The following is a 27175-nucleotide window of genomic DNA, read 5'->3' on the forward strand; positions in this document are numbered from 1 at the left end:
GCAAGCAGCACGCAGTCCTTATGAGGCTTCAGGCCCCGCCCCAGGCCAGATGGTAAGTGGCAGAAAGGAGCAGGGCCCTCAGGCACTCACTCAGGGGAGTCCTCCTGGGCAGCAGGCAGCAAGCAGCACCACGCAGTCCTTATGAGGCTTCAGGCCCCGCCCCAGGCCAGATGATAGGTGGCAAGAGCAGGGCCCTCAAGCACTCACTCAGGGGAGTCCTCCTGGGCCTCCCCTGTATCGGCCTCTATAGCCAAAGCAGGTGCTGTAACTCTCCAAAGGTTTGCCTTCACCCCCAAAGGCACACTCCTCCACTGTCTCCTGAAACAGACAGATGCCAACAACAGAGTTCTCTTTAAGAGTTGGCAGTTGTTATGAAGTAGGCGTCATATACCAAGAATGAAGAAAGAGACACAAAATAGTAGCTCCCAACCCCATTAGTAGTGCCCTCAGCCAGGAATTTAGCTAGATCTACATTGCGAAAGTACCTTACTGAGAAAATGATTTTTATGTGTGATGTATTTGTATAAATCCAGCATTCCTCTACACTAGTTCTTCCTGTTATACAAAAGCATAATTTTTTAAATATCAACTCAATGGGTGTTTTAGATTCCAGTATTAAGCACATGATGTTTCTTTGCCTGTCCAGATCTTTTTATTGCAAGAGTGCCATGAGCAATCCAGAGGTGTGGCCTTAATGTGTCACAGCAACATACATTGCTGATCTGATCAAATATTTTAAAAACATTCCTAACTAAAAGCATGTGTATAAAACCCCCACAGATTTTGGAAGGGAAAAAAGGTGTTCCAAAAGCTGTTCATAGCATCAAGACCACAGGAAGGGGAAGATAAATCATATCGTTACACTCATCCTACTTCTTTGAACAGTGAGGCGTACCAGGGGTGCAGCACTTACCCAGGTTTGATTTCCTTTCTGAGAAGGTTCTTGGAGGTTTGTGGTGCTTTGAGTTCAGATACAAGCTGAACAGAGGTGGAAGCACAGCTTCAGCACTCCCAACAGCCAGCCAATGTCCTTTGCTCTTACACCAGATCTCTAGAGACAGCCAGGCTGCCTCTTGAAATACTGTCCGCTTGCAGAGCCCCTAAGCTCCCTCTGCTTCTTAGTCCCACTCAAAAGATTGCCTTCACAAACACCTAGATAATCATGATTTGTTAGCTTGCAAGGTGGAAATAAGGAAATTTGCTTTTGCTCCTTTCAGAAGGCTTAAGGAAGAGCTCTAACAATGAGTTACCATGGAAACATCATCCAAACATCCCAGACTATTAGCATTTCTTTATCAAGATCCAGTCTCTGGGTAGAGATTGTCTCAGGGCAACCTCAGGATAGCTGTGTTAACTCACATCTAACAATAATATTTTCTCATATTAGCACTTTCCTATTGCAAAAGTTGAAGAGATGACAAACATATACTCTGGGGACTTGGGTTCTCAAGATATGGGGGTGCAATTTAAGGGGTGGAATTGACACCTTTGTGGGATAAATTCAGCTTCATATAACCAACATGCTCTAATTAATCCATGAAGGGGTTAAGACCATAGAGCAAGCTGTCCCGACAGGCTTAGCTGAGTCACACCTGCTCACCTTGAGAGAAAGAACTAACTCTGTTCTTTCACTTCCACCATGTAACCCCTACCATAGAATTATAGAATCATAGGACTGTAGACTTGGAAGAGACCCTGAGGGTCATATAACCCAACCCCCTGCAATGCAGGAATCTCAGCCGGGTTGCACATGACTAAGCTGGGTGTTCCAAGCTCAGACCATTTGTCTTAAGCAAGTCATGTTTGTGGTTCTGTACAAATAAATTAGAAACATTTACCCTTTTGGAACCTAAGTTATATTCCTGTCTTTTCTTGCTGCTGTATGGAAAAGCACATGAATCTGACCTTTGAAGAGTTTGTAAGAAAACCATTTTTAACTTACCAAATGTGTGGCTTCTTTCTATGGTAAGGGAAGTGGGGAACTTTGGAAACAACCTAGAACAGGTTATTTAAAGGTCAAACAGCCTATATTTCTACGCTTTCTTTACTGCATGTTTTGTGACTTTTACTCTCTGCTGGGGGTCTCTCACCAAAGATTACCGGTACTTGCCGCAAACCTGAATCTAGGCATCTAGGGAACTCTATCTTTTTATTATACCTGCTTTTTCTTCTTTCCCAAACACTCATTCCAGGATTTCTGCAAGCAGTCATTGGACAGCTTGGTAGAGTCCATTAGCTTTATCTTCCTTCTGAGTATAACAATAAAACAATGAACAGGGTGGTGATACAATGATTACTGCAATCGACACAAGAATGTACCACAAAGGCAACTATCTGTAAACAAACAATAAACATCCATAAAAATGGTGAAAGTCATTTCTTTCCAAAATAGATTTTATCTTGAACAATTGCAAACGCAGTAATAAAGAGTCCACTTGTGATATACCAGTGGTTCAGAGCTTGGACGCCATTCCAGTAATCAGACGTTTCGTTGCTAAAGAGGTTAGTCATCGAGCTTTGTAGTAAATAATGCACAAGAGGAGACAGTACGTAAACTGTATATGTATCTGTCCCCATCTACCTGTTTCCATCAGGAGGAGCATAGAAAGAAAACAATGTCCTTCAGTTTGTTAAACCTTCTTCTGGCAGCCCTGCAAAGCCTGCCCATCTCAAGAGAGAAACATTCACCTCTCCACCCACCAGGGATGGATCGACACTCATCTTTTTAACGTTATTAGAACAATATTAGATATATTGTTCTAAAACATCACAGGGCATACTGGTTTTGGCATTACCTTGTTTTGTCCATCGAAATACAATTCCCCTACTGCTGGTTCCTGGTTGCTCTGCAGTGTCCATAACACATTATGAACGTTAAAAGCAGAATGTAATGTGTCCATCCACATTATAAAAATCATTCCTTAACCCTTCCTTAACATTATAAACCATAAGTGCAGATCCACCCCAGGTCTCCAGACAACTGAGCTATGCAAATGAATCCCTTGTAAACATACAGACAGGGGCAGGTGCATCTGTCATTTTCAGATTTTCATTTTTCCAGTAATCAGTTCTTCACATTTCTGCATCAGTGTGCTGGTCCAGGGGGGAGGTTACCATGGGGTGAGGTCCAGGACCTGAGTCGAGGGACGGCAGACAGTCCTCCACGGGCGAAGCGGGGTCCACAGCGAGGAGCCGGGCAAGGACAGGAACTCTGGGGGAACCGGACTGGGTGCTGGCCGAAACAGCTCTTCAACGACGTTGCTCCCGCAACCTGGGACCGGGCTGACTGGCCTTTATCTTCTCTGAGGCCAGGGGCGGTCCCAGCCCCCAGGAAACCCGCCTCTCCTGGCCTTAAGGCGAGCACTCCTCCTGGGAGAAACCAGTTCCCTCCGCCTCTCTGCCCTGAGCCTCTGCAGTTCAGGAGAGGCTGAAGGGTTACTGGACCCAGGGGGAGACTCACCTGTAGGCACTGAGTCCTCAACCACCTCTGGAGCCAGAGTGGATTCACCTGGTGCCTGCTCCTGAGGATCCGGCACAGGTGCAGGCGCTTCAGAATCAAGGCCCTGCCCCAGTTCAGCCGGCCCTGGAGGCGGGGACTCTTGTGCAGGCTGGGATTCCTCCGGTTCAGCCTCTGAATCAGATTCCCAGGCCATCACAATCAGTTTTCGATTATTAAAATCCTCATGTGGATTTCATCAGCATTTTTGTGGAAATTACCCATTTTTGTATGCAATCTTGTCTGATACACACATTTTTGCTAGCAATTTCCCCTTAATATAATGAATTTCATGTTTGGTTTTTTTCACTTTCTCATAATAAACAGGTAAATTGAATCTTATGCAGGGGTTACATTCTTGGCCATTGTGTGTATAAGCAAAAATATATAAAGCCAGACATCCCCAGAACTGGGCCCCCTACAAGGGGGAGGGCTGCTTGCCTGGCCTTGGGCTGGAGACGGGGAGGCTCTGGCAGGGTCTTAGAGTCCTCCTACCTCCTTTTCAAAGCCCAGTAAACAGTTGCCCAGCTTTGAGCAGGAGGATGCAGGGCTCTAGAACCTTGCCAGAGCCCTTGAACCTCCTTCTCAAAGCCAAGTAAGCCTGCAATGGCAGCTTTGCACAAGTGGGGATGGATACCTGAATGGTCTCCATTTATTTATTTATTTATTCCCCACCCACCCATGCAAAGCTGCAATCACATAAATTAAGTAAGTATAAGATGCAAGTTATCTATGCACACATTTTGGGGCACATTATTTGGCTGGAGAACTTTATTGCAATATTCAGAGACGGGTGAATTTTGAAGGATGGCTGTGCTCAGCCTTGCATATTGTTTGGGGAAATGTGAGTTAGATTAAATGCAAACTGAATCAAACTTTCCCCCAATCCTTACGTGTAGATCAGGCATACGTCTTAATGCACAAATGAGCTATGCACAGGAGGTGTGTAATGCCTCAAGTAACCGCCTAAGAATGATATAGCTAAACACAACATGCATTCTCTCTCCATAGCACTGCTTGCCCCTTTAGTCCTGTATAAAATCTCAGCCCATATACTTGGGTTGTTTTTAGAACAGTGGCTTGAATCTGTTTTTGGTTTTTTTAATGGCTTTGCCTTCCTTCATTCCAAACAACAACTTCCTGGGAGAGTCTTTGAAGCATGAAAAGGCATTTTTGATTATTGCCAAAGGGATAATCTTTCAGCACTAACATGTAGTCAGTCATCAGTGCTCTCAAAGCAGGGCTTTGGGGCAGATATCCATGGCCCTGACTTAGCAGAATGAGCATGAGAACCCCAAACATAGATAGTCTGGCTTACTACATTCTGAAGTAAGTGAAATAATACACATGGAGATGGTGTGAGACCGTTAAGTCCAGAATCTAACATGACCTCACTGTGCCACTGTGGGTAGCTGAGGGCACTTCTTCTGGGAGGAGACAAGGAAGTTGCCTTCATGTAAGCATTATGGGGGAAACCTAACCCAAAAATAGTGATTTTAAACCTTTGGAGCTGTTTCCACTGCTTTTTCCATTGCATTGCCATACATCCGGGTTCCCCCTGACATTTTCCTGACATATGGCAAGCCTACCTTCATGGGTCCCGGTGAGTTTTCTGTGTTTGCTGCTATAGTAGGCAGCTTCATTGAAATAATTGAAACTGGATTTTCTTTGGAGTCACTTGAGAAGCTACTAAGGAACTGATTATGTGGCTTCTCTCTAGAGACAATATTTCCGTCTGGGACCTGGCAGTGGAATGTAAGTAACACCGCCTCTCTACCACTGAGATATTCACAAGAGAGGGAGGAAATGGAGGCACACACTGGGAGGCCATTACTAATTGCTCAGAGTACAGTTAATGCTAACAGGGCAGCAATTTGCATTGTGAAGCCTTTTAACAACGTGCAAGTCTAGCCACACTGACATGGCTAAACATCTCATATGGAAAAATACCATCAAAAGGAGGAGGGTTAACGAAACAGAGAACCAGTGGCAAATTACAATGTTTCTTGGGTGATACTTGTTTGGTTTATGCAGTGGTGGAAGAGTCACAAGATTAGACCATGTAATGCCTGCTCCCTAAAGGCAGGGCTGGCTGCTCTAGGAGTCAGAATCACAGAACTGTAGAGTTGCCAGGGACCACAAGGCTCATCTAGTCCAGCCTCCTGCGATGCAGGAAACTTTTTGCCCAACGCGTGGCTTGAACCCACCATCCTGAGATTAAGTCTTTTGCTCTACCAACTGAGCTATTGAAGTAGCAAAGAAAATTGGTAAAAGTTACAGGTATTTCTCTCCCATTCCTTTATCCAGGTAGGTTAAAATCCTGGTTAAGAGAGAGAAGAAGGAACAGGAATGCTCCCCTCAATTTTAAGTATCCTCTTTCCAAGTTCCAAAAATGTCTGCCTGGCTCCTAAAATTTCTGCTCCCTTGCTTGGTTCAGGAGATAGACACCCTTCACCTGACAACGCAGCTCCTTCCATTTCTCAAAAACTCTGAAACTGTTGGGGTTTGCACTTAGAGCTCTACATACAAATGGGCTTGGACTTCCCCTCCTCTCTGTCATTTTATGTTTGCAGAAACAGCAATGAATAATTATATCCCTAGACATTTTGCTTGGGGGGGGGGGGATCTACCATGCAGCCAGAGCTTGACATGCTTGGATTCTTTGGGGAACAGATAGATTAACTCCTAGTCAAAAACAGTTAACAATTCTGCTTTCATAATTTGCAATGTTAAATGACTCTGGCTAGTGAAGCATGCACAGTGTCTTCCAGAGACAGAATCCCTCCTAGAATTTTCCTGAAGTCTTTAATTTAAATTGATAGGATTTGTAATCTCCAACACCTTAAAGCTGAGGTGAAGACTACCTCTGCAGTTCTCTTGGGGACATGCACACCGAAGAACATGGGCCGGCTGTCTTCTCAATGAGACAAGCAGGATGCCTGCTCTGATAAAAATTAGGTATGTTGGGGGCTGAGTCCTGGGCCACTTGCACTGGGACCCAGGTCTCCTGCGCTTCCTCCTTTTTAAAGCCTAAACGTTTCTTTAAACTTTGCTTACAGCACTTCTGGGCAGGTCACAAAGCTCACAGTGCCAAAGAGACCACAGGTACCGACCATCTTTAGTTTATCTGAGACCTAAATGTGCATCTATACTAGGGATGTGGGAGAAATTTTATATGGCCCACATTTAAATGCAAACGTACCTAATTCAAACTTTCCAAAACTATGTGTCAACCAATCCCTCAAAATTCACACTTCTCCAAATTATATTTCTCCAGTAACATAATGTGTATAAAACTAGGGTGAAGCATGCACATAGATGCATACATTAGAGAAATTAACATATAAAATGCATTTGGGGAATTGATTTGCAATTATTTAAAATTGTGGAAATATGGAGACTTCAACTTAAGGACAGTGCTTAGTTCCTTTTTTGGTTGCTATTTTGTTAATGTTGTTTGTGTTGTTTTATAGATTATGAATGCTGTAGTACTTTGTGAATCCTATTACTTTTATTGTAATTGTGCTGTTAAACTTATTTTTTTAGTTGTTTTGCTAATAATGTTTCATAGATTGTAATTGTTTTAGTGATGATTTGTAAATTATTCTAGATAATTTGTGTTATATTTGTGATGTTCTATGGCAAGTTCTTAAAGAAATGGGAGTGCCTGATCACCTCATCTGTCTCCTGAGAAATCTCTAGATGGGACAAGAAGCTACAGTTAGAACTGGATATGGAATAACAGATTGGTTCAAAATTGGGAAAGGAGTACGACAAGGCTGTATATTGTCTCCCTGCTTATTTAACTTATATGCAGAATTCATCATGCAAAAGGCTGGGCTGGATGAATCCCTAGCCGGAATTAAGATTGCTGGAAGAAATATCAACAACCTCAGATATGCAGATGACACAACCTTGATGGCAGAAAGTGAGGAGGAATTAAAGAACCTTTTATTGAGGGTGAAAGAGGAGAGCGCAAAATATGGTCTGAAGCTCAACATCAAAAAAACGAAGATCATGGCCACTGGTCCCATCACCTCCTGGCAAATAGAAGGGGAAGAAATGGAGGCAGTGAGAGATTTTACTTTCCTGGGCTCCATGATCACTGCAGATGGTGACAGCAGTCATGAAATTAAAAGACGCCTGCTTCTTGGGAGAAAAGCGATGACAAACCTAGACAGCATCTTAAAAAGCAGAGACATCATCTTGCCAGCAAAGGTCCATATAGTTGAAGCTTTGGTTTTCCCAGTAATGAATTATGGAAGTGAGAGCTGGACCATCAAGAAGGCTGATCGCCGAAGAATTGATGCTTTTGAATTCTGGTGCTGGAGGAGACTCTTGAGAGTCCCATGGACTGCAAGAAGATCAAACCTATCCATTCTGAAGGAAATCAGCCCTGAGTGCTCACTGGAAGGACAGATCCTGAAGTTGAGGCTCCAAGACTTTGGCCACCTCATGAGAAGAGAAGACTCCCTGGAAAAGACCCTGATGTTGGGAAAGATTGAGGGCACAAGGAGAAGGGGACGACAGAGGACGAGATGGTGGGACAGTGTTCTTGAAGCTACCAGCATGAGTTTGACCAAACTGCGGAAGGCAGTGGAAGCAGTGGCGGAGCTTCATGCTCCAACAGCGGGGGGGGGCGGAGAGCAGGCAGGGCCGGGGCTGGCATGCATCCCAGGGGCGTGACACACGACCTGGGGTGTCACGGGGCGGAGCGCTCCCCCCCACTCCTCTTCCTCCGCCAGTGAGTGGAAGACAGGAGTGCCTGGCGTGCTCTGGTCCATGGGGTCAAGAAGAATCGGACACAACTAAATGACTAAACAACAACAACAATTATGTTGTTGTTATTTATTGTTTGTAAACTGCTTTGCAATTCATGTGGCATAGAAAGCAATCAAATCAAAATGCAAAACTGAGGGAAAGCGAAACTGACAGATTCGCCCATCCCAAATCGAGACATATAAAGTAGCATATGCAAATGTTATGGAAATATGTATCATAGGCCTGTGTCCTGAGTGTTTTAAATACCAAGCAATGCCTCTGGCAAAAAAGCAGGAGGAAAAGGTGCAATGCGTGTTATATACTTTACAGAACTGAAATGCTATGGAACATGCACATGATGTTGACATGACTTCTCAGTCCAGGAAAGGCACCAGGCAGTTGTCTGAAGCCCTTGCTGTGGTTTAGCTTTGAGCTGCATTGTTATATGAATCTCCTGGGATGCTTACACAACACCTGTTGGCCAAAATGAATGCATGATTGTCCCCCGAAATAGTCACCTCACAAAATTATTTTTACTGCACACACAGAAATGTGTGCAGTAAAAATAATTTGCTATAAAAGGCATAATTCATCCAATGAAAGGAACAAGGGGGATGCCCTCATAAATCTGCTAGTCTTTAAGGAGCTACAAGATTCTTTGTTGCGTTTGCTACAGCAGACTAACACATCTACCCCTCTGGAAGTCATTAAAAGGGTTAGAGTTGCTAACATTTGACTTCAGATCTGCAGGGAGGCAGGGCTATTTGCTTTTGGAAAGTCTGATGTGTGAATGAGGGGCTTCCTTTGGGAGTACACTAAAGTAACAGAAATTAGGATCCCAGGCCACCCCACGGTCTGCACCTGAAATACTCTGCCAGATCAGCTGCAGTCTTCAATAAGGAAATGATTAGAAGCCCATCTCTTTCCATCACAAGCCTGACGCCTTTGCATGCAGCAGCTCAGTCTTCCATCACTGGGTGTAATTATAATCATTATGGAGAAAACACAGAGGAGTTATTGAACAGTCACAGTGTTTAAGTACCTACTAATTAAATAACGCATAGTACAAGGGCAGCCCAGATTGACTCTCGCCAAGAATAGCCAGGGCCTGTGGCATCCACCTAAATTAAAAAACCTTCTCAGAATGATAACTTCAAGTAACTGCACAGTTTGGAAGCAGCTGTGGGAGAATTAGAACACAACTAAATTATGTGCAAATGCTGTGGTTTTCATCAGCAGTCTCTGACGGATACAAATCTGAATGACAGAATAACCACAAGTATTGTTTATGGGTTGAAGTCCTTTCATGTTTGAAAGACGGCAGGGAGGGGAGACAAAAGGAGAGTTCTAATCCTTTTCCCAACAAGACCCTCCCCACTTTTGTTTGCAGTGGCAGCACAGACATTGAGAAGCAACTTCCTTAAGATTAACACTGTAAGGTGTGAGAACACCCCATTAGGCTAAGCTGATAATTTGGTTTATGCTTTCTTCTTCTATTTTCCATGGTCTGTCTTGCCTAATTATATGTTTTTAAGGACCAACATTCCGTATAACATACAACATACTAGACAATTAACGAAGTTCACATTCATAAATCAACAGTCACAAACATATCAAATTCCCATCGATTTCAATAGAATTGAGCACCAGCTAATAGGATGAACTAGCAGACACTTCAAAACCAACAAACAGGCACAATAACCAACAGAGTTGTCCTTGACAGAATCAACATAAACAGAGAATTCCTGCCTGCAACATTTACACTTGAGAACATTGTTCGATTGGTCAGACATTGAATTGTTATTGTCTTCGGGAGGGCAGGACAGACTGAAAAATAAGGATCAGTGGGCAAAAACAGCATTAAATATTGAAAGGATAATTTCAAGGCAGGGTACATAAAAGGTTTATACAACTCAATTGCCGAACCTTGTCTAATATTTATCCAATAATAATAGGTCATTTGTGGGTAATCATTGATCTCAGAATATCTGAACTGGACACACACACACACAAAGTGATTTTTATGCAGAGCTGCTGAAGACAAAGTATTGGTTTGCACTTGCAGAACTCAAGTGTTCTGCTAAATGTTAGCATTCTGTGATTACAGTATATGCAATAGAGTCCCACATTTTTAGGCAATAGTTGTAAAGGAGCCTTCTTTAAGGGTTTTGATTACTTAGATTGTAATTACACTTCCTGGCTTCCAAACCCTTATCCTATGAGTTCTGTGAACCAGAATTTGTTCTCCCAGTACCCAACTATAACAGGGAGGTTAAGGTACAACCACCTCCTCTGATGAGATGGCTTAAAGCCTAAACTCTTCAGAAATATTGTGATGTGAGGTACGTCATATATGCTAGGTAACATGATTATTACCCTTCTCCTTCCCCCTCTGGCTGAAATCCTGTGCCCCCCTAACGTGGGAGCTGGTGTTGTGCAGAGCCACTGCTAAGCCATCTCCAAGCAGCGGCTTTTCTTGTCAGAAGCAGCCTTCAGGTATGCATGGTTACCCACACATGAATATGCTCCCATGTCAAAATGCAGAAACTGTGAAAGACCAGCACATGATATTGCTATGTCTCAGAATCAGCCAGCATGCATCCATACATTTGTTTGTTTAACCATACAAAAACTAGCAACTGTTTCAAGGGAGCTTTGTTTCTAACACCTTAAAACCAGAATCAGCGTCTGATGCTCATTACATGAAAGAACTGTGTCAATGGAAAAATGGCTTCCCCATCTCCATTTCTCAAAAGACCACCCAAGATGCAGTGAAACATTTTGCTTCTATGGAAGCCAACAGATAAAGGAACTTTCTTTATGTAAAAAGGAAGAGAGAAAATTGGATTGTCTAGAAATCTCACCAGTCACAAAACTACTGGACCACCTTCCCTCCCCCCAACTTATTTCCCAGCTTTTAGGATAATGAGTCACGTATCTATAAAGTACACAAACACCATATAATTTTACAAACAATGTTTGGACTCAGGTGTCTTCAGTCTGAAAAATGTTAAATCTGGAAAAAATATGAAAGGGAGAGGTATTAAATTGAGTAAGCTATTTTTAATGGACAATTTGCTGCATTCAGATGTCATTCTGGGATCATCAGTACTTATACAAATGTACTTAATGATCAGAACTAATTATAGCTTAGTATATAAATGGAAGTCATGCCTGTGTCTGGTGATAAACAGGATACAGTTCCTCCTTTGGTTCAGATTTCTGCCTGCGCAATCACAAGCAGGGCTGAGTAGTGCAGACAGTGGCTTTTCTGCAAGACAGGGATCAGGATTTTGCCTCTTAATGTAAAATAATTGCTACTGGTAACCTGCTTAAAGAAGAATGTAAATCCTTGGATTTTTCATGCTAGTGTCACACTGAAAAAGTAACCAGCTGAAGCTGGTTATCACCTATACAGCAATGTATTTGTATCAGGGCAGTCAAACATCCCTACTGTCATTCCCATTTGTTCTTCAGAAGGAAGCGGGGGGTGAGCCCCAAATTCAGGGCACATCACTGAACATGAAGCATTGTGCTGTGTCAATGTTCCTGAAGGAGCGTCTCCACCCCCATCGTTCTGCCCGGATGCTGAGGTCCAGCACCGAGGGCCTTCTGGCAGTTCCCTCATTGCGAGAAGCAAAGCTACAGGGAACCAGGCAGAGGGCCTTCTCGGTAGTGGCACCCGCCTTGTGGAACGCCCTCCCATCAGATGTCAAAGCGATAAATAACTACCTGACATTCAGAAGACATCTTAAGGCAGCCCTGTTCAGGGAAGTTTTTAATCTGTGATATTTTACTGTATCTTTGGTTTTTATGGAAGCCGCCCAGAGTGGCTGGGGAAACCCAGCCAGATGGGTGGGGTACAAATAATAAATTATTATTATTATTATTATTATTATTATTATTATTATTATTATGTATTGAACTTGGACCTAGAGAGCAGGTCCAACATCTCACCAGGCTACAAATCTCTCTCTCTCAGCCTAACATGGTAAATGTAAATACAGGAAACCACAAGCTTGTTTTCTCCTGCTTTGGAGGCTAGGACCTGAACCAATGATTCAAGTTATAAGAAAGGAGATTCTGAATAAACATAAAAAATAATGTTCTGATAGTAAGAGCTTTTGACAGTGGAACAGACTCCCATGAGAAGCATTGGCCTCTCCTTCCTTGGGGGATTTTAAGCAGATGTTGGACGGCCATTTGTCATGGATGCTTTAGCTGAGATTCCTGCATTGCAGGGGGTTGGACTAGATGACCCCTGGGGTCCCTTCCCACTCTACAGTTCTACAATTCTATGAATCAGGTTTCCTGTTTAACCAGCATTAAATCTTTAAATTATTATGCAGTGCAGCTGACTGCTTCTACATTTTGCTTGTTGCATTTTGTCCTTAGTAGTTGCCAACTACCCATTATTTCACTCATCCAACCAGTTTAAACATGCCTCTAATATTCAGATCCTGGAGCGGGGGGAAACTCCTGGTGAACCTCAGAGCTGGTTCAAGTAAGTTATTGTTCCCGGACCCTCTGCCTAGACCTGCCAGGGACAACTCTCCTAGTTTGCCCACGGCCCTATCAGAGGATTCAGCATTTCGGAAAACTTAGAACTCTACAGGCAAGCTCTAGGTGGCAGAGGGTGCTAAGGGTTGCAGACTGAACTGTGGATGACCTTGCACTTCCCACAGAGGGGCTGTGCTGAATTTGCTGCCCACTTTTCATCCTGTGAGTCAATTATTCTGAAGAACATGAAGGCTTAGCTATTGCTAACCCTGGTGACAATAATAGGACCTGGTTTCGTGGGGAAACCATAGGTATTAGAAAACAATGCCATTTTGAAAAGCACAATTTATTTATTTTTACAATTACAGATTAACCATTTATCATAGTTAACAGTTAATAGACCTGTAAAATTTAGGTTAAATTTGCTGGCTAGTCACACAGCTTTAACAAATCAATTACAATTTTGATCTCAACCATTTATAGGTATAGATAAGCCATACCTAACTATAAAATGGGTGCTGGAAGAAAAGGGACAACTTTGAGTGAGAAATTAAATTTAAAACAAAATTAAGCAGTAATATTGGATATGGCATTTAAAACTAAAACTAAAATTAATCGAGGAATGGTGCCACTATGAGTAGCACAGCATAGAGCACTCAAGAGCCTCTCTCGTGAGACTGTTGCCATGACACTCAAAGGCACTTACTATGATCACAGACTATGAATATTCTGCCCTCTGATTGATAGTCTGTTGCTTTTCCCTTCATGTAAGCAAATGTGATGACAGTATTAAGCAATTACTACTAATGTCATCCAGCTGCTTCACTGCTCCCTGTGCAACAATATTTCTGAACTGCCAACAAAATAGCAAAGCTATAGGTGCATCTGTTGTTTTTCACAAGTCTATGCCCCAGGATGATCTAGCAGGGAAGAGGCTGTAGCTTCATCCCATTATGAAGGCTCCTCTCTTTTGGGTTATGTTTTGAGGTGCTTCAATAGATACTACCTTCTCCATAATGCTCCTTCCTAGGTTCAGAGAATGAACATTCACTGCAGTACCTCTCCTCCTGATTTATTCACGAGTAGATCTGTTCTAGAGCAGGTGCCCCATGTGTGGTCCTCTTTGAAATTGACGTCTCTATCACCTTGGTTGTTGCAGATCTATTTGTGTTGAGCTACAGCCCTTCCTCCTGCTTAATGGCAGGGCATCCAGTCCAGTTGCCATCATCTCCAGGTAGAAATGGGAATTGTGCCCAGGCATGAAAGCCAGGCATGCCACTGCCTGTCAGTGGAGATGAACCAAGGCTCTGACTCAGTATAAGGCAGCTTCCGAGGTTCCACCTGAGCTGCTGTTTCAAGTGGTGAAGGGCTACCCTAACTTTCTTGCCAGCTGCTGCCCCAGCTTGCCTCTGTGAATCCTTAATTATCTCAGTGCAGTTGTGTGCATAAATATATTTTGTATGTGAAGAAGCAGCAAAAGTTAAGAGAATGAGGAAGAAAACAAAATGGGTATTTCCCTTTCACACAATTTTCTATAATGACATCAGATATTGTTTTTAGTGTAGTGCCAAATTTTTTTAAATCTTAATCTTAAACTTTTTTATGAATGGCTAATATCCGTCCTTGTGAGTTGTGAACTGTGTTATACTACTTGTGGTTTGTATGAGTCCGCTGTTTTATTTGATTTGTTTTGTTGTGTTGTGCTTCATGATGGGCGTAATAGCCGAATAAACATTTGTTGTTGTTGTTGTTCCCTTTCACACACACTGCCAACTTGATCACATGTTTGTCCAAAGGCATAACACGCATCAGAACGTTTCATTGCAACAATGTGAAGACTTGGTAAGCAGTCCTGCACCCGACACCATGGGCTGCATTTAACTGGGTTTAGAGCAGTGAGCTTCTCTAAATATCATGATTAAAACTACAGGCAAGCCTCAGGGAATTTGCAACAGAGAACACATCACTTTCCACAAACATCTTCCCCAGTTTGCAAACAATTTGAGATAGCCGGAATGGTTTAGAATTTGCTGACTTCAGTGTTGGCAAAATGGTGCCTCGCCCCAAAAGCCAGAGCCTGCCTTTAATTTAGAGTGCGATAGCCAGGAAATGCAAGAGCTTCCCTCTAGAGCTCTATCTGCTAGCTTCCGATAACAGCCCAGTAAAGTTCTCTGATTCAACGCTCTGCCCAGGCTTGTAAGCCTCTTTTGCATAGTGGCTTTAATCTCCCTGCTATTCCGCCCTACTCCAAGCTCAATACATTATGGGTGATGCACAACTCTTCCAAGTGGGATACATCCTCAAATGAGTGGCAGGAACTTTGGAAGCCCAGCCAATCTCCGTGAAGGCAAGGGTCAGCCAGCAGAGTACTGGGCTTGGGGTGAACTGAAAGAGCAGCTGGACACAAGCATCATTCAGCTGGCTCCCCATTCCTAGCTTAGGAAGGCTTGCTGCAAGGCAGGAGCACTCCAAGTCAGGTTCTCTGCTTTTCCTCTTGACTACAGTTGGACTGCAATGACTAAGGCAGCATTACGGCTGCGTTCTGTTTCTGGAATGTAAAATGAAAGTGAGTCTCACAGTTGTGCTCTTAAGGCTGCAAACCTAGGCAGGCTGCCTGAGAGTAAACACCACGGAATACAGTGGGACTTGCCGTATATTTTGAGTAAGTGTGTCTAGGATAACGGTGCTCTTAGTAAGGATGGAAGACAAATTTGATTCAGTTTGCATTTTAATGCAAACCTTCCTTGATCACACTTCCTAAAGAAGTATGTGAAACAAAAGACTGCTTATCCATCAAAATCCACACTTCCCCAAATTTTCCAATCTGAAATGGTCACAAAAATGATTGATTGATTGATGCAATCTGTATTCTTTATATTTAAACAAAACTCTAAGCAGTTTATAACACAGGTCATATATTAGTTAAGATAACATACAAAAATGCATTATATTGTGTATATAAAAATGTGTATATAAGGAGAAATATGCAGTAAAATGCTAACAAATTTTCATTTTTTAAAAAAAGAAAAAAAATCCACATACTGGTAAAGAAATTGGAAAAATAAGAGACTGGGAGAAACCAAAATTGACAGATAGGCATTTGTTTACACCCATTCTCATTCACATACTTCTCATGTAACAATAATAAAAAGTTTGTGAATTAAGCACTGCGGTTTACTGGTTTGAGTGTTGAGTTTTGAAACAGGAAATCCAGGTTCAAATCCTTGTTGGGTAAAAATGCTGACGGATGGTGTTGGAGAAGTCCCTGTGCTTCAGCCTGGCCATGATCAATGCCTGGCTACCTCTGAAGGAAACCACGGCCAGACCCCTTCCCCTTCCATGAGACCTGCTTCAGGTTGTGATGCCAGTGCAGGCGACTTCCTCCACCCCTGCTAGCCGGAGAGGAAAGAGGAAAGGAGAATATTGTGAGATATCGTAACGTAAGGGGTTTGTTTTTCCATATGAGAAATAGGTGTGTTTGGTTGGCATTTTCAGCAGCATCCAAGCACTGACTCCAACATCTAATTTATCACATGAACAAATCCTACTGAATCCAGTGGGATCAAGAATGGGACCACGTTTTTGTCTTTGCTTCTGGGAGTATCTGCTGTAGCCTCAGGGAATCTGCCCATGAACCGGCTGTTAAGAGGTGGGATCAAGGGTGCATCCTTCCCCCACCTGCAGAGTGGAGGATACAGCCAACACAGTGCTTTGATTTTTGAAGGCGTGATTCAGCTCCTCTTGCAGCACACAGTCCGGGCAACATGAGGTTAACGCTTCTCGTCCTCACTCAGGCCACTACAACCCCTCGGCTGTCCTCAAGGTGCTATGAAATTGAATTGCTTCACTGAAATTAACAGACTTAGAGCCAATATCGTTGTAAAAGCCTATAAAATTTAATACAGAATGATATGGGTTTTTTAAAAAACAGTCTTCCAGCAGTGCCATAGCTCTCTATTATAAACTCCAGGCTGTTGTTTCCTATTAATTTTTATAGAGTCTTTGGTCAGGGATGAAAATGGCAGGTGTCTTTTGGATACCTGCCTGTAGGAGGGAAATTGTGGACACACCTACACCCAGATGAAAAAGCATGATAAAGGCAGAAATGCACCATAAGAGTGTTATTTTTAGCTCATGGACAATTAGCAGTGCTTTCCCCCTATTTATTTTAATTGTCCTGAGTAGCGTATGCCCTAAAAGCAATTTACTACTGCAAATGTTTCACAGCTCTTGCATAAAACAAAACACAGTCTTTTTTAAAAAACCAGGACTGTGCTGTATATCTGCACTGGAACATTTATTATTATTATTATTATTACTACTACTACTACTACTACTACTACTACTACTACTGAGGGTGAACTGTTTAGATTAAGATGCTACTGTTCTCCCCAGCACTGATTCCAAACAATCAGGGACTGTAGTGGCATCATGATGCTGCAGACAAAATCAGGTTTAGAATCGCAGGCTTGGAAGCTACACCAAGGGCCACTGAGTCCGCCCCCTGCACTCCCTCGCAGGAGAAGAGTGGCTGCAACTTTGTTGCCATTCTGCCGTGTTTTTTTAAGATGCACCTACTTATGCAGGTATTCCTTTGATCTCTCAACCTGAGTCTCTTGCTTTAAGGGGTGTGTCGCTTTAATTACATTGTTTTAATTATATTATTGATATTTTAACAGTCCTGTTTCATTGTGTATTTTAATGATGGGTGAGTGATTGCACTCACTCTCAACAGGTGTGGCCCCCCTGTGGGGCTTAGGATCCCAGTTATGTCACCCCTTGCCTGCAGAGCTGGCAGCCTCTCACCCTTTTTCGAACACCCTCCCTTGTGCAATTTTCCCTCAGCCTCCTCTCCTCTCCCCTCTCCTTGGGAGTCCTCCAGGCAGCCACTGCCGCTGCCCCTGGTCTCTAAGCTGTCCCCCCCACCCCCCAAAGAAATGCCTCCTCACACTGCCCCACAGGGAACTGGGACTTGTCTGTCCATTCCCAACAGCAAGGACTGGCGGACTGGGCTCCCTCGCCCACTTGTTTGCCTACTCCGTGGCCGCTTCAGCTCCTGGCAACCAGCACCCCCTGGCCAGCCCCAGAGACACAATTCACCTGGGTAACTTGTAGCCAGGGCTGCTGCAACAAACAGCTGTGCAAGCCTTTGGGGGGCAGAGATGCGAGAGGGCATCAGAGGAGGGAGGAGGGGAAAGAGGGACAAAGGCCAGTCTTGCCCACGGCACCCCGACCATCATTCAAGGTACCCCAGGGTGCCATGGCACACTGGTTGAAAACCACTGCATAGGTGATTAAAAATATTCACGTTTTCTGTGAGCTAAGTTCCCGTGCTCCAGTGTATTGTTCCAAAATTGCATAAGAGGTTGGGTGACTTGACGTTTGACAGATTTGATTCCAGCTTGCCTGCTGCCCCCGTTGTCCTTTTCCTTCTCCTGTTCATTGAGAGAAGTGAGATAACATAGCAGGAGATCTTACAGAACCACTTGACACTCCAGCATAAATTATCTGCCTTCTGGCTCCTATTTGGCACCAGCATCTCCCACTCTTACAAATGCCAGGAGCAAAGGGCCCTAAAGGAGGGGGGCCATGCAGGCATTTCCCCTCCCCCCCCCGGGTCTGCTGGTCTCTTTCTCCCTCTCACTGTCTGTTGTATGCAGAAATCTGGAAACACGGGTCTTCATAGTAGTGAGGTTCATAAGGCTAATCAGAGCAGCTCACCAGACACAAGCAGTCATGCAGAGTCCATACATTATTTTAATTAGCCAACTTAATCACTCTTAATGGCACTTGATAGCACTTAGTTTCTTAATGACATGACACCCGATAGCTTTCTGTTAATACGTAAAGTCCCTTAATAATGTTTACAACAAAACTACATCTGTGTGTTTTACTTTATTCATTCAAGTAAACTGGATGCAAATTGTGTGTAGCCACAGAAAAGGTTCCAATCCCATTCAAATGTGCTTCCACTCACAGAGAAGGACCTCTTCTGCTGATCTTAGGAAGTGGGCAGCATGACTGAGAGAATGAGGTTGCCAAGGGGGCCTGGGCTGGTTTCTAAAAGTGACTCTCCACTGAACTCTTTGGGTTGGGATTTCTAGCGGGTGGGTGCTTAGATCAAGACTATTCTAGCAATAGCCACATATCCTGGTTCCATCCAGATTCAACTACTATCTGGCGCTGCCTTTGAGGATTGTTCAGAAAGTTCAGCTGGTCCAAAATGCAGCTGCCAGGGGCCTGATGGGGGCAAAGTGGTCACATCATCCGTATACCGGCTCCAATGGTTGCCAGTCTGTTTCTGGACCCGGTGTTATTGGCATCTTCGTGCCTTGATGGGCAATGGAGGATTGCTCCTTTGGGGGTCAAGTCAAACCGCTGCAGAGACTGATTTGGGAGAGGCATGCTTTATATGCTGATTTCAACCTGTAAAGTTTTTGGCCAAAGCTATTTGTGGGCCGCACATTGAGATCAATGAAGTGCTCCTCATGTGGCCATGAGGGAACAAGATTTTTCCGGGGAGCCCTCACAGCTTTCAAATTCTCTCTCTTCAGATCTGCATCATATGAAAATGCTGCAGAGATTTCAGAAAGCTCTGGAAAAATGTCTTTTGATTAAAGCTTTCTAGGCACGAGATTGTCCTGTTGTCAAGATTACACTGCTTTATTTTGTTTTGAGTAGCTTTTATTGATAGCGGGTGGAACTCAACTATGTTCTGCTCCCTCTCCCCTCTGCACCCCCTGAATCCACTCAGAGGGTTTAGGGAGGATGTCGAAGGAGGAGAGGAGGAAGTCCCATTGCACACGCAGACCTTCTTCCCTGTGCACAAACACCACTTGATGCTTCACTGAATTCCACCCAGTATATTCCTTGTTCACCCATTGTAGGAGTTTTAACTATTGGCAGCTGTTTTGGATGGGTTTGCCTAGAAAAGTGGATTTAAAATACTGTTAAATAAATAAAATGTCTACATCATACTTTCATTATCTGATCTCAATGAGACATTTTAGCAAACAGTCCGAAGGATCATATAAGTAATCACCAGTAAGGATACGTTTAGACTATAGTTAATTGTTTGACCCAGAACTTTCTATGATCCACCAACTGTAGTGCTTCATGAAAGGCTTCCACCACCCTACTGCTTAGAGATATTATCTACACAAAGCAGTTTGTCCGTGCTCCAATCCATTTCACCTAAAGCATTATCAAGCTTGATATGGAAATAGAGCTTTTATATCTCTATTGATTTTTCTTAGACAATGCTAAGCTAACTATGGCTTATTAAAACATGGTTGACTTTATAATCTGAAGCCAGTCTGGTGTCTTGAGTTTACTGCCAGCAAACCATGGTCTGAAGCCATGGCTTGCTTTAACTATACAGTAGTTTGGCATTATGGGTGAACTCAGCACCCTTCCTTAGCAAGGGTTGGTTTGGCCATTCCACCCCAGATGCTCTCCAAGCTACAAAGACACAAAGCAAAAACAAAAAGTTTGCTTCATCATCTGTGGGACGACATGTAGTTAACTCGTAGTTTTTAAGCAAACCATGGCTTATTGTTATGAGTGAACCAAACCAATGGGAATTACTATGAGCAAGGTAAGCTAGAGCTGAGCTGCTAGATCAAAACAGAGCTTTTGGCAAAAGATCAGCTCTCTGACTGATTATTTACTTTAATTAGTGCAAGGTAAGTAGGCTTTTCAAATGTCAGAAGTTGCAAACATAGAGCAAATTTTAAAACAGCCTTAACATTTCCCCTTTCAATATTCCTTTAAGAATGCAACATGAATGAATCCAGATAAAATAGGCTGACGAAGACAGAAATACCAGGTCAGGGGGAGAAAAATACTTGAGCTTCCCAACAGCTCTGTTTAAAAATCAGGCACTAGAGGCACTCTGATGTCTCTCCAACTGCTACCATCTTCACGGAGGCCCCTGTCTGGAACTGTGCCTGGATTTTCAAATGTTGGTCACTAGGCCATCTAATTCCGCTTCAGGGTTTAGGCCAACCATTTTGTAAAGTATCCAGGGTGGCAAGGTGCAAACTGGGCAGCATCTGCTCTATTTGACTGAATGGGCACAGCTGTACAAGCAGGCAAGGCTGGGCGACCTTTCTGCACTGAGCAAGTTCTAAGGCAACTGGAAGAGGCAATGGTCACCTCAGCATCACCAGATCCCAGCTGAGAAGAGCCAATCCAGGAGTCTGAAGAGTGGGAGAGAGCAGCCTGACAACCTTTTTCTTCTCAGGGAAGCCAGTGGGTGGGTGGGGAGAGTGATTTGGAATACTTTACAGAAAATGTGAAGCATCCATCCCTCCTAACACTTCTCTACTTCAAACTGACCCACCCTCAAAGCTGCTTTTCTTAAAATAAAAAGACATAGAGGCTCCACTTGCATGGACAAAATACTTAGCCATGATAGCTTTAAAGTAGTGGTGGGGGCGGTGGTGAGAGATTTTACCAGTGAAAAGCCATGACAATGTGGAGATTCTCTCTAGAGGGAGAAACACACAGAGTAAAAAAGAAAATCATCATTTTAGAATCCCAAACTGGCATTAAAATAAAGTCTCTCTGTTCCCTTTGTGAGATCTTTTCCTGATGTGAATTAGGTTATTGTTTCTGAAGTACAGTGCACTTTCAGACAGGTTCATTGTGAACAGTGAGAGGTTAGAAAAGTATCAGCTTTCAGGAATGAAATTTGTGTATGTGACCTTCCGTATGCTTATTCCTTCTTCACAGTAGTAGCAGCAACAGCAGTGTTCTGTTACAAGTAATTTCCATACCCAGGAGACAGGTACAAATCTAATAATGCGTTTTGCATTTTATTCCATTTCCTCCCCTAAATATCATTTTGTTATTGTTGTATCACTAGGAGCAATAAATGTTTCACTATTATGATCCCAGGATTGCTTTTAAGCACATCTCCCACCCCACCCCCCCCTTCAAAAGCTCCTCATAGTAATTCAGACGTCTCCCTCTCTCTCTTTTTCGACCTGTGAATGAAGTATCTCAGCACGAGCAGGAAAAGTTATGCTATCACTACAATGTGCAATCCAGCAGTAGCTGAATCCACATCTGCCGTGCCATTGCAGTGGTGCTCAGAGCATGTTGCTTTGCAAGCTGAACATGGACTAAAGCAACCACAGTTTACATTTTAAAAAACCCTCACACAGAAATTGGGGTGCTGCACTTATTTATTCAGACCCCTTTGTGCATATGGCTCTTTGCTTCATTGGGCAGGGGCACCAGAACCGAACCTTCAAAGAGTCCGCCCTTTGGGTCCCTCCAGAACTATGGCCTGAAGTCTGAAACCAACTGGACCACTGTTGACAATCTCAGCTGCATTTTGCGAATGTCAGAAAAATAAGATGCATACTCACCTTTGGCATACACAAATGAATGCTGACAAACACATTTAGGTGATTGCCAAGCCTTTTGTCCCTTTCCCTTGGGTTTATTTCTGAGTTTTTGAACCTTCACAAAATGTATTCATGAGGGTATCCACACTCATTCATTTAGTCATTCATGGCAACCAAGGTGGTCATAAATGGTAAACACACATGAGATCTACTCGTGCTTCAAAAAACATAGCCCTTAGAAAATTTTAGAGAAAAGCCCAGTGCTTTTAGAAGAAATTATTATACAGCTCTAAATCACCAGGTTTGATAAAGCATGTAATTAAAGAAGATTGCTTCTTACCAATGAAGCCAGGCTTGTAATTAAACTTTCAAACAGATTTGTTTATAAGTGGGTATGGCAGGCCAAGACCTCAGTCAGGGGCTGAACTGAATTTCAATGTAATAACAGAGCAGAGTGAAGGGAGATGGAAGATCTGCATGATGTTATCCCTGGGTTACAACGGGTGTAAATTGGCATAAGCCTAGTCAAAGGCAATGAAACTGTGGACAGAGCTGGTGTAGCACAATGGCTGGAAGTGTAATTGTATGCATGTTTACTAAGTTCCACAGTGTTCATTGGGGCTTCCTCCCTAGTAAATGCATTTAGGAATACTGCAATCCCAAATAGAAATTTAGGAGAAGTTCGATTCAGTTCACATTTAAAGGGGAGCCTACTTAATTTGCACTTTCTGAAACAGTACAATAACTGAAACACAGCCATGCTTCAAAAAATCACAGTTCTATGAATCTTGCAATTCAGTTATCCAACCAGGTAATGTGTACATTAAAAAAAACCCCAAAACCACTAGGGTAATGTGTGCCTAAAAAAGCAAATATTGGTAAAAATAACATACAAAAAATGCATTTTATTGTGGAATTTGTTCTGAAGTTTGGAGGAACTGCATACTATCATGCTATTATGATAAATTTGCACCAAAATGCTGGTTCATCAGGATAAAAAAATAAAAACACAAACTGATGTGGAATTGTTGAAAACTGGACTTATCATTGGAAAAATGAGAAACTGAGAACTCCAAAACTGATAGGCTTGCCCATCCCTAATCCCAAACACACTTCCTAGAGAGTGAACCCCATTGAACAGAGTGGGAATTAATTCCTGAGTAAACTATGCAGGGGATTGTGCTGTAAATGTGGGAAAGGAAAGTCTGGCAGACTGTGGTTCAAATCACACCCAGTAGCTCATTTTAGGCAATGCTGCATAGGCTTTCTATAGCACACGGAACACTCTAAAAGAGCTTTCCTCACAACAACTCTGTACTTTTTATTATCCCCACATGGCAGAAGAAGGTGGCAGCAGAAAGGCTGAGAGACTGTAGCTTTCTGAGACCACCTCACGAGCTTGACCAAGATCCCACTGCCTTAACCACAATCTTCTGGAAATGCTGCAAAGATTAATGAAACTACGCACATGAGTTGCTTTGAACCATAAGGGAGACAAATGCTTTCTCGCCAACATAGAAATGTTAAGTATTCTTGTGTGGATTTATACGAGAAGAAAGTCTTATTCATTAAGTACCTGAATTGTACAAATGCTATATTCTGTTCAGAATGTTCAGAAATAATCGTGAACACTGCTCAGTACTGGAGCAGAAGCCTCCAGGGTCATCGGAGTCATCACAGCTTCTGGTTTCTGTATAATACTGTTCTTCCTGCCAACATGAATGGGATATTGGTTGCATTCTCTTTCAAGAGCATCCAGAGTACTTGCCTATTGTATGCTAGAATGGGCAATGACAATATAACTTAACCTGAGACCTTCTGATATAGGGCGGTATAGAAAATAAATAAATAAATAAATAAATAAATAAATAAATAAATAAATAAATAAATAAATAAATGGGAAGACACCAAATTGGGCACAGCCTGCATCTAGCCTTCCCATGGAATCACAGAACTGTGGGATTGGAAGGGACCCCAGGGGTCATCTAGTGCAACCCCCTGCAATGCAGGAATCTCAGCTAAAGCATCCATGACAGATGGACATCCAACCTCTGCTTAAAGCCCCTGTGTTTGGCCAAGGACATGCAGCAGAACCACCTTGGCTTAGTCCTAAATGGAAGCAGCTGGCAGGCAGCAGTGGTGCCACAGACCTGGCCTCTCAGTAGCAGCATTGGCCATGAGTCCCGTCAGATCTGGAGAAGGGGGTGGGAGAAGCTCAGAGAATGGGCACTGGAAGACCTTGAGGAGGGTCCCAGTGGTTTTCAGGTTGCCAATTATTGGCTGTTAGAGGTGTCTGATCCTGGGGAGTGGCCCAGTGGTTTGGGGGATGGAGATCTGGACCACAGGGAGGGCCTAAGTGCATCAGCAGAGAAATCTTCTCCCTTTGTCCCTCTGCAGCTGCCTAGTTCTTGGTTTCCTCCTGTCAGGCAAGAGCCTATCCCTTCTGGGAAATAGCTAATGGTAAATCTGATGCCAAGACAGCCCTGTCTCCCCTCACCATGGACGTGGAGATGTTACCACCAGTGCGAACAAACCTTACAGGGGCAACCTACCTGAAGAGGGCCTCCTTGCTCTCCCAGTCCTGGGGCTCCAGCCATTTACCCCACTGAAACTGTGCCCACCAGATGGAAGGTGCAGGATCAATGTGTGTTGCTTGTTGGATCCATGTCTTAGCTCATGCTTAGCCATGTATGTAAGCTCTCACATACCAGCTCATTCCTGTAACCTGTCACCTGCATCAAAGCCTTTGGCAGAACTGGTGTTGTGAGTTCTGGTAGTTTGAAGGGGAGGGTCAGGATAGCATCCCTGCTATGTACCAGGCAGAACAGGGCAGGCTCACTGGCACAACTATTCCCTCACATCCTGACCTTGCTGCTGCCGTGCCCTGCTCCTCAACACATGCTGCACCCACCCACCCACCCCTCCCTCCCTACCAACCACTCCTGACTCATATTCCAGAAGGGGTTAGAGAGGTATGGGTGCTGGAGTAAGATTTAGAATACAACTATTTGGAATGCAGGTATTACAACACTAACTCCAGATTAATTCTGGATGTTAAGGGCACTTCCAGACCATTGCCATTTTGGGGTGGGGTTCATTTGCATACCAGCAGGTTCAGTTTGGACACTTATAATTGACTGGGAGGTCTTGTGCAACAAATCTGCTCCTCAAAAATATCGGACTTCTTTCGATAAGTGATGGGGAAACGCATTAGAATAATTGAATACCCCATAATCTAATCTGCCTGCATACAGGTAATCTAAAGCACAATAAGAATGTAAGAAGTTACTGGCCAGATCTGACAAAGTTCTCCAACACCGTTTCCAACACTGGCTAGTAAAATGCCCCTGGGAAGCTGACAAACAGGACATCAAGGCAATGATCTACCTACCCTTTTGCTACTTGCTCCCCCCGCCCCCGCCCCCCCGCCCCCGCATCTGGTTATTAGAGGCTCTTTAATATTACAGCACTTAGTATTAAAGCACTTAGCGGATAAGGCTGGTCAACTTTCACACAACTCTGGAACAAATGCCACAGTTTCATCATGATTGCTTACAATATAAAATATTTTTCCTAGGTATTGCTAAGTTATGCAAAGCAATGTGATATGATGCATTTTTGTGTTATTTTCACTAATAGATGCTTTCTTTTGCAGATTTTACTCCAGTGCATGAATTTCTGTGCATATTACTTGGCTGGAGAACTACACTGCAAAATTCAGAAAAGTGCAAATTTGAAAGGGCAGCTGTGTTTCACAAAGTGCATAGTGGGTAGATTCGCCTAAATCAAATTTCTCCCCCATCTCTAATCTTCACACAGCCATGCTGAGCTCTTTAGAGGAGATTCAAACTACAAAGGCAGCAAGCACACACTTCAGAAGGCCAACAGATTCCTTGAGAAACAGCTTCTCAGCAACAAACACCAACATGGGATTTTGCTAGTCCTAGAACCTATAAATAAACTGATAATGGTAATAAGATTTGGTAATACAAAACAGCTCCATTTAGAGGTTTATGTGCTGCATCTAAACATTACAGTTTCTGTGGAGCTCCTCTGCTCAACTCTTTGGTACACAACACTAAAAACTCATTATCTGTGGATGCAGTGCTTAGTGCATGTAATGATAATTAATTTCCATTTACAGTCAGGGAGCATTTGTGGGGAGAGAAGAAAAGTCCATTTGAAAGTTCTTTCAGCCCTTTGAGATGGTCCAGAAGGAGACGGCAGCTTTGAAGGACAAAACAAACAAACAAAAAACAGTACAATGCAAAAAAGGAAGGGAGAAAAAAGAGCCACCAAGCAACACCCCCCTTCAAAAAAACCCCTTTCTGTTTTTCTCAAAGAAGATGAGGGAGGAAGCACTGGGCCAGCTCATTTTGCACGCTTTTAAGCCAGGTGCTCATTGCAAATTCAGCAGCAAGCCTTGGGAAAGGCTCAGAGCAAAGAAGCTGGAATTCTCCTGCTACTGCCAGCAGTATTTGCTGATGGCAAAGCATTGGGGATTAAGAGGCGCTGTGAGAGGCCGGAGATTATAAAACAAAATTTTAAAAGGCAGAATTTTCAAGGGAAATAAACTAATTACCATTTATGTGTCACTTTTCTTTCTCTCTCTTCTACACAACTGCTTTTGCTCCTCCAAGCCTGCAGTGCGAGGGGTGTGCGTTATAACAATACTGGAGGTAGCATTGTCTATGTGAAGACCTGCAGCTGGCGCTGTATGTGTGATTAATTGTATAGAAAAAGCCAGTGAGGAGAGACACACCCAAGTTTATAGACTGGCTGGTATGTGGCACATTGACAGGAATTGCCAAGGAATTTTACGCTTGGCACTTATTTAAAAATCAGATTGGCACTGATCTGTGATGAAGGAAGAGCCTATACTTGAACAAGATCTACAAAGATGGCATGAGAAGAAAAATGTCTAGTTGCTCACAAGACAAAATATAGAAAATGCTCTAACACACTTTTATTTCATAACTTTGAGGAAGCAGAGGTGGTCTGCAGGTCCTCAGAGCTTAGACACTTGAGGCAAATCTCCATTTTGGGGTGTGTCTCAAGGCAC

The 27175-nt window shown here is 43.3% G+C and overlaps 1 protein-coding gene and 1 long non-coding RNA gene across 7 annotated transcripts in view; both read right to left on the reverse strand.

Annotated features, from left to right (window-relative positions):
* Positions 1-27175, reverse strand: part of FRMD4A (FERM domain containing 4A) — a 407020-nt gene that overhangs the window by 310172 nt on the left and 69673 nt on the right. The gene's annotated exons all lie outside the window — the stretch shown is intronic.
* On the reverse strand, positions 15778-21317 carry LOC144329123 (uncharacterized). Its single transcript, XR_013394532.1, has 2 exons — positions 18066-21317; positions 15778-16146 (listed from the first exon to the last, which is right to left on the reverse strand). It is a non-coding gene; the product is annotated as an uncharacterized LOC144329123 (long non-coding RNA).

The sequence above is a fragment of the Podarcis muralis genome, chromosome 10 (assembly GCF_964188315.1).
Source record: "Podarcis muralis chromosome 10, rPodMur119.hap1.1, whole genome shotgun sequence".
NCBI lineage: Eukaryota > Metazoa > Chordata > Lepidosauria > Squamata > Lacertidae > Podarcis > Podarcis muralis.